Source organism: Phasianus colchicus, chromosome 4, assembly GCF_987193195.1.
Source record: "Phasianus colchicus chromosome 4, bPhaCol1.hap1.1, whole genome shotgun sequence".
Classification (NCBI taxonomy): Eukaryota; Metazoa; Chordata; class Aves; order Galliformes; family Phasianidae; genus Phasianus; species Phasianus colchicus.
Window position 1 is genome coordinate 29,307,475 of NC_143439.1, and position 6,906 is coordinate 29,314,380.

Genomic DNA, 6,906 nt, shown 5'->3' on the forward strand with positions numbered 1-6,906 from the left:
TCCTCCTTGGACACCAGGACTGAAAGGGCTGCCTGGAATGTCTGTCATTGCAGAGCAACCAAATCATAGGGCGTATCATCCCCCATGAGCAGACTAAATTGCAAACATTGATTTTGGAAAACACTCATGCAAATGAAAAATTGTATTGATGTCCATGCAAATGTATGTGCTTTTCCAGAGTTTATAAAAATGAATCTGTTTTCTGAAAAGTAGTGAAAAGTAAATTCTAAATAGGCAAAAAGCAAAATAAATTTCCTTTAAAATTTAAGAGAGTTTTCAAGAGGAGAAAACTATAGCCTACAGGGAGCCTCATTTGACACTGGAAATATGAACATTGGCCATTGCTCTGATAGCAGAAGGGTTGTATATTTAAATTTTCTTGGGTAACCAAATAGAAAATTTCTAAATGTAAGCAGAAAATTGCAAGCTGAATATGCTAAATTCAAATTATCAACTAGTGGTGTTATCCACAGCTGATTTGCTGCTTTTATCTATTATAAATCATTTGAAATCCGTAGAGTTAGTAAATAATAATAAACTCCTTTCTGTAGAAATTTATGGCATTTTGACATTTGCTCTCATTTTTGGGGGGGAACCAAACAATAAGAAATTATTTGCAATACATAAATTAGAGCTACTTAATTTGAGATCAAGTATTGTATGAGACTTTGCTGTGGTGGCACCTGGAAGAATTGTATCAATTCTTACATTTGTGTTAATGTCTCTTATGTAAAAAGATTTCCAGGGAAGGCTCTGTTCCACTGAGATTGAAATTAAATAGGAATTTGTCAAAAAAAAAAAAAAAAAAAAAAAGCAAAAAAAAAAAAAAAGCAGTTCTTGAAACGATGCAGCTTAAAGTCCCAAAAGTCACGATTCAGCCCCAGAAAATGAATGCTGGCTTTATTAAAAACAGTAGGGAATATGCAACCTAGAAAACATTTCATTTCACCCAGTTTTAAAAGGACAAAAACGTCCACTTATGAAATTGTGCAAAAAGCTTAACAGGCTGGCGTCACCATCTGCTGGGTAGTATTACACTATGAGTCTGTCTGGGTTTGTTTTTTTTCCCTCATCCTAAACAGCTCGAGTCCTGCAAATCCCACATGCCACATACATACTCTTATTTCTGTGACAATTAAGTATTTGCAGGGCTGGGGGCCGTAAGCAGCTGTCTGTGTTACCCTTCCATGATGCCCAGCACAGGGAAAGGCAAAAATGCCAAATATACCTTGGGAAAAGATGACTGTAACAGTGGGGTTTTCATTGCCTGTCACACGTTGCCACACTGCATTTCATGGGACACTGACAAAGCCAGGTCAAGTTTCCTATGCCTTGTCACCAGAAGTAGTGCTTTCACAAGACAAATATTGCCCTCCTTACTATAGTAGGATTATACCAGTATAAAGAGTTTAAGTAGACCCACTGATAAATTCTAAGTGCAAACTAAAAGCATAGACTTTTGCATAACATTTAGGCAAAAAACAAGAGTCCTCTGGCCAGCAGTGGAAGTTGGCTGAAGCTGTGTTAATCCTCCTACCACAAATACCAGTTTCTGGAAAGAAAACAAAATATTGCCTTTCTTGTTCCTATTCAGAACTCAGAGATCAGAGGAAATAGTAGGACTAAGTAGACATGAAAATTCACCATAAAATGGAGGTACTCAGAATAGCATTACCTCTGGGTACTGCCAGAGTCTTAACTCTTCACTTGCTCTCTGATGTGACTTAAGCCATCAGCAGAAGTCAGCCTGCTGTTTGCATTCAGGCAACATGGCTGGTACCCTCCAGCACTAGTAGAGGTCACATATTGAAATGCTTGGGCAGACTTAGGTTATGGGCCCGTGACCAAGGAAATAAAACTCCTGTCTGTAAATGCATCTCGGACATCTCATTACAACAGGCGTGTTTGTTTGTTTGCCTTTGCTACTGTCTAAATTTGAGGGAGGACATAACCTTTCAACAGAGGTGTGGAGAAATGACTTGGGAATGTTTCCTGGTGTTTTCAGGCAGGATGGAAAACAGAACTCAGACATGACCCCCTACCCCATGCATCTATGTGTCCTCCTCCATCAAGTCTCTTGCTTTGGTCCAGGCTCTGTCATCAAAGAGAAGGGGACAGCTCATTCTGCAATCAGCATGCCGTGCTGAAGTGAAGTTGGCACCAGTGTGCAGATGTTATTTCAACTGCTTGGTTTCTGCAATTAAACACACACTTTAATGAGCACAGTCTGAGCAGTTGGATTGATTTAACATCGTTGCGAGAACCTGTTCATGAATTATGTGTGTTTGAGTTCTGAACCTTAATACTGTACTAATGTAGTCATTTGCATTTAATGACACAGCTCAGCTGAATAGGCCTGCCACCTCCTAAACTCTTAAAAGTTTTGGCTCTATCAAAACCTCTTGCTAAAGAGATGAATAACAGCTGATAGGTTTCCTGCCTGAAATGCTGCAGGCTAAATGAAAAGGGATGAAACACAGCGTCAAGATCTTACGAATCTTGTGACATCGTTTTATGACCATTTTCTTCATATGTTATGCTCCTTGCAGCTGGAGTCTAATAAAAATTAAATAAAAACAAAGTATTTAAAATTCAGGTGGAGACATTACTACAGAAGGCTGCATGACAGAATCACCAAAGAGATGACAGAATATTCATCCCAGATTCTTTAAATGTTTAAAAAAATAAAGGAATTAATGAAACGATGCAGGCATCTGAAAGATGTCAGAAGCTCTCAAAACAGCTTTGCTCTGACAAAACAGCACAGCTGAAAGTACCCCAGATTTTGAGTGGCAAACTCTCATCCCCTTCCTCTGGCTGTGAAGTGCAAGTTTTTCTCGCTTCAAGCTTTGCTATGTGCAAGGAGAAGGCTAATTAGGGGCATTCAAGGCTTGTGACACCCACGTGTTTACTCTCCTAAATAACCATAGGGGAGCATTCATGCCAGTGCTATAGAAACTGGGCTCTTGGTGTGGGGAGATGGTCATATTCTGGGCATGATGCAGAGCCCGCATTGAATTAGATTACTCCTGAGTGTGTTCTAGGTTGCTCTTTGGAGAGGGATCTTTCCAGTAGTTGCAGAAGAAATCAAGGAAGCCTAGTCTCCAACAAGCCACAAGGTTATCTTCCTGGTGCTGCTTGACACCAGCACTTTGTTGGAGGAGGCCATTTTCTCTGAGATGTTTTGGTAACCAACTCCCAGTGACTTCCCAGAAACATTCAAATTTGCTTAAGGATATGGGGATAAGTTCCCATCACATTAGTATGGACACACAAGCTGACCTGTCTGGAGACATTGGAACAGTGGAATAATTTATTGCTACATGAAGTTCATGTTGTAATCAGTTTGGAAATCTGGCATTTACAGTCTTCAGAAATGTCTAAAGAGATTTGAAAATATTTATTAGAATAAAAAATAGACATTCTCTAATAATATGCAGGCAAAAAAAATGCTAGCTGGTTGTAAATCCTTTTTTAAAAAATGCTTCATTCTACATGTTAAAAGTGCTTCTACTTCTCCTTAAAATGTTGATCTAAGCATTCGTGGCTTTATCTCAAACTGCTCCAATCTAATCTTTAGACTGTAGATATCAATAATTCTTTCTTTATAGAAAAAAAAAAAAAGTACTAGAATTTGCATTTTGAAAATGTACTTTGTTTTTAAAACAGGCTTTGCATTTAGCTAAAATTAAAAAAAAAAATCACTTTTCATGTGAAAATCCCTTTTAAGAAGTTTAAAAATATATCAATTATATTCTATGTTTTCAACGAGCTCTTACAGTAAGTTATCTTGTCACATGCAAAGATTAGCTATTAGATGCAAAGAGTAGTTGTTATGAACAACTTCATAACCTCCTGGAGCATCTAAATTTTTCCCAACAAGGAGAGAAGTAAATGTGTAAAATGGAAAAAGGAAATGCAGTTCTTCAAGGAATATGAAACCTTTCAGCTTGAGGGTTAAGTGTGAGCATTATAAAGAATCCAATTAAAACTGAAAACAAGGGTGTGCTAAATTGCCCAACTGCAATAAATTCATTATGCATGGATAACAGAAAACATAATAATTCATAATAAATGCATGTGCTTCTTAAGTATAATTGTTTGTAAAAAGAATTAAAGTAGATTCTGAATCCCAGAGAAGTGCTCTTGATAGCCTAGTGTGTTCAGAAGTGCTGAGCTACCAGCCCTGCATGGGGAGATGAGAGATGTGCAGCAGCAATAACACAAAACAGAGCAACAACCTTTCATTAAATGTAAGCCTTCTATCTAAAATTCAGGAAATAAAAGTAGGAATTGGATGTTTCTCATCGTTAAACTTCAAAGACTGCACCTTGTGTTTCTGTGGTTTCAGAGATGGTTTAAATGCTAATTTGATGTTAGCTTTTAGCTCCCCTCTAGTACCAGCATGATGAAATAGCGGGTTAGATTAAAAAAAAAAAAAAAAAAAAAAAAAGATTTCCTATTTCAGCATCAAAAAATAAACTCATTTTAAAGGTAGCTTATCCCTGGCCAGTTCCACAATGGCAAGGGGAGAAGGGAGGAGCTTTCTTGTCCCAGATGCTCTTACAAAGCTGGTTCCCTTTGTGCCTTGGCTACAAAGTCCTACAACCAGTAAGAGAGCTTGTCAACTAAAAGACATATCTCAGACCTGCCTGTGGAATTGCCCATATTAATGTAGATTAGTATTTTTAAAGTATGAGATAAAGGCTTTATTTGAATGGTCATTTCACATTTCTTCTCTCTGCGGTTTCAGGAGTCAGTTTTCCCAGGATGGAGCCGCCAGCACAAGAAAGAAGTGGTCCTGTTGGAGAGAGTCTGGAAGAGGCCATGAGTATGCTCAGAAAGCTTAAACACCTCTCCTTTGAAGACAGGCTGAGGGAGCTGGACTTGTTCAGCTTGGAGAAGAGAAGTCTCTGTGGATATCTTATTGTGGCTTTTCAGTGCTTAAAGAGAGCTTACAAGAAAGATGGAGAGCAACTTCACATGGACATGCAGTGATAAGACAAGGGGTAATGTCTTTAAACTAAAAGAGAGACAATTTAGATTAAATATAAGGAAGAATTTTTTTTCACTTGGAGAGTGGTGAGGCTCTGGCACTGCTGCCCAGAGAGACGATGAATGCCCCACCCCTGGGGCGGTGCTCAGAACCAGGTTGCATGGGGCTGACGGGGGGAAACCAGACCATGGCAGAGAGTTGGAATTGAGTGGGCTTTAAGGTCCACAGAGTCATAGAATAAACTGAATTGGAAGGGATCCATGGGGACTGTTGAATCCAACTGCAGGCTTCATACAGGAACACCAAAAATTCAAACCCTATGTCTGAGAATGTTGTAGAAACTTCTTAAACTTCAGCAGACTTTGTGTTGTGGTCTCTTCTAACCCAAATTATTATGTGATTCTATGATAATACAGTTTTTGTCCAAGTACGAAGAACTTGATATCAGAAAGATAAAGAAACAAAACAAAACAAAGAAAAAGAACAGCAAATAAAATAAAAACATGGAAGTAACCAAAATGACAGTGGTCTCATAGGCCAGTAGGGCTACTGAAAATGGCAACTACCTGCAGCCTTTTCACCAAAAGGCTTTGATTTGCTGAGAGCAGCAAATGAGGTATTTGCATGCAGACAGTATCAGAGGGCAGACTTGCACAATGATTGAGATTGTGCAAATAAGACGATTCATCAGCATCCGGTAGGTTTTTAAGGAGAAAATCTAGAACTGTGCCATTATTTCAGAGTACATCTCTCAATCACTGAGTCAAGATTCCCAGGAGTTATGAAAGGCAATCATGTGGCTTTCAAGTGACTGGTAGAGTCATTATAATGTAAAATGAATAAAACTTAATCCTCATCACTTTTTTCCATAGCCAATTCCTGCTCGGACAAATGTTCCTTGTCAACTTCTTGAAAAAGATGTGGACCATAATGCAGCTCATTGTTGTCACAGCTAACTGGTGGTGGTGTTCAATCTATCATTTAAAGGTAAGAATGTGAACAGGCAAACTTTTACCCTAAATAAAATATAAGAAGCTTGCTGGCCAGGTTGTGTGGAGAAGTATTCTTAAAACTCGCTCAAAGAAAATATTGTTGTGTAGGATTACGTTCAAGGATTATTATATCCTTTGAAAGAGCTAATGCAAAGCATAGGACAAGTGAGGCTCTGAATCCCAGAGAAAGGATGTCCAAAAATCCTTCACTGCTTATAGAAAGAAATGACCCAAAGAGCAAGGAAGAAATCTGGCTCCAGTTATGTCACAAAGCACCAATAAATCTGGTCGTGTATCTCCTGCAGATTTTAATCTTCTGGGTACAGCCACCTTCTCTAGGCTACCTAAAAAGTGGTGCTTAGTTTGATGAAACGCATCTTTCTAGTTATTCTATAAAATTCTGCTTTTATGCACTGCTTTTCTGATTCTTGCAAAATGTTTAGTCTTGGGTTTTATCAGTTCTCACTTAGGGCAGCCCAGCCTAACTTTAACTTTAGAAAAGGAAAGAGTTAAATTAAAAACTACTGTGACACAGCTGTCTTGCTTACAATTCTTACAAGTCTGAGGGTATAGCGATCATCTCTCATTAATTTTTCTATTTATCTTTTTTACAGCCTGCTACCTGTTGGTCTGATTCCCCATTCCCATTCCTCAAGTTCTTGTTTCAATTTGAAGAGAAAAAAGAGAATACCACACAACCCTATCTTACTCATGGCTTTTTGCTGCTCTGTTTTGCAGCTCTCCAACCTCAGTTCATAGGCTAGTTCATAGCAACACAAGGAAATACCCTTGTACACTCAGGGCTGGAAATGATTATGTGTAGTGTGTATTTTATCTGCAGTAACCAAAAGTCACTATTGTTGGTGGGCTGTGCCACATAACTTGGTATCCCTTTGATTCGTAAAGGGCAGGTATTGA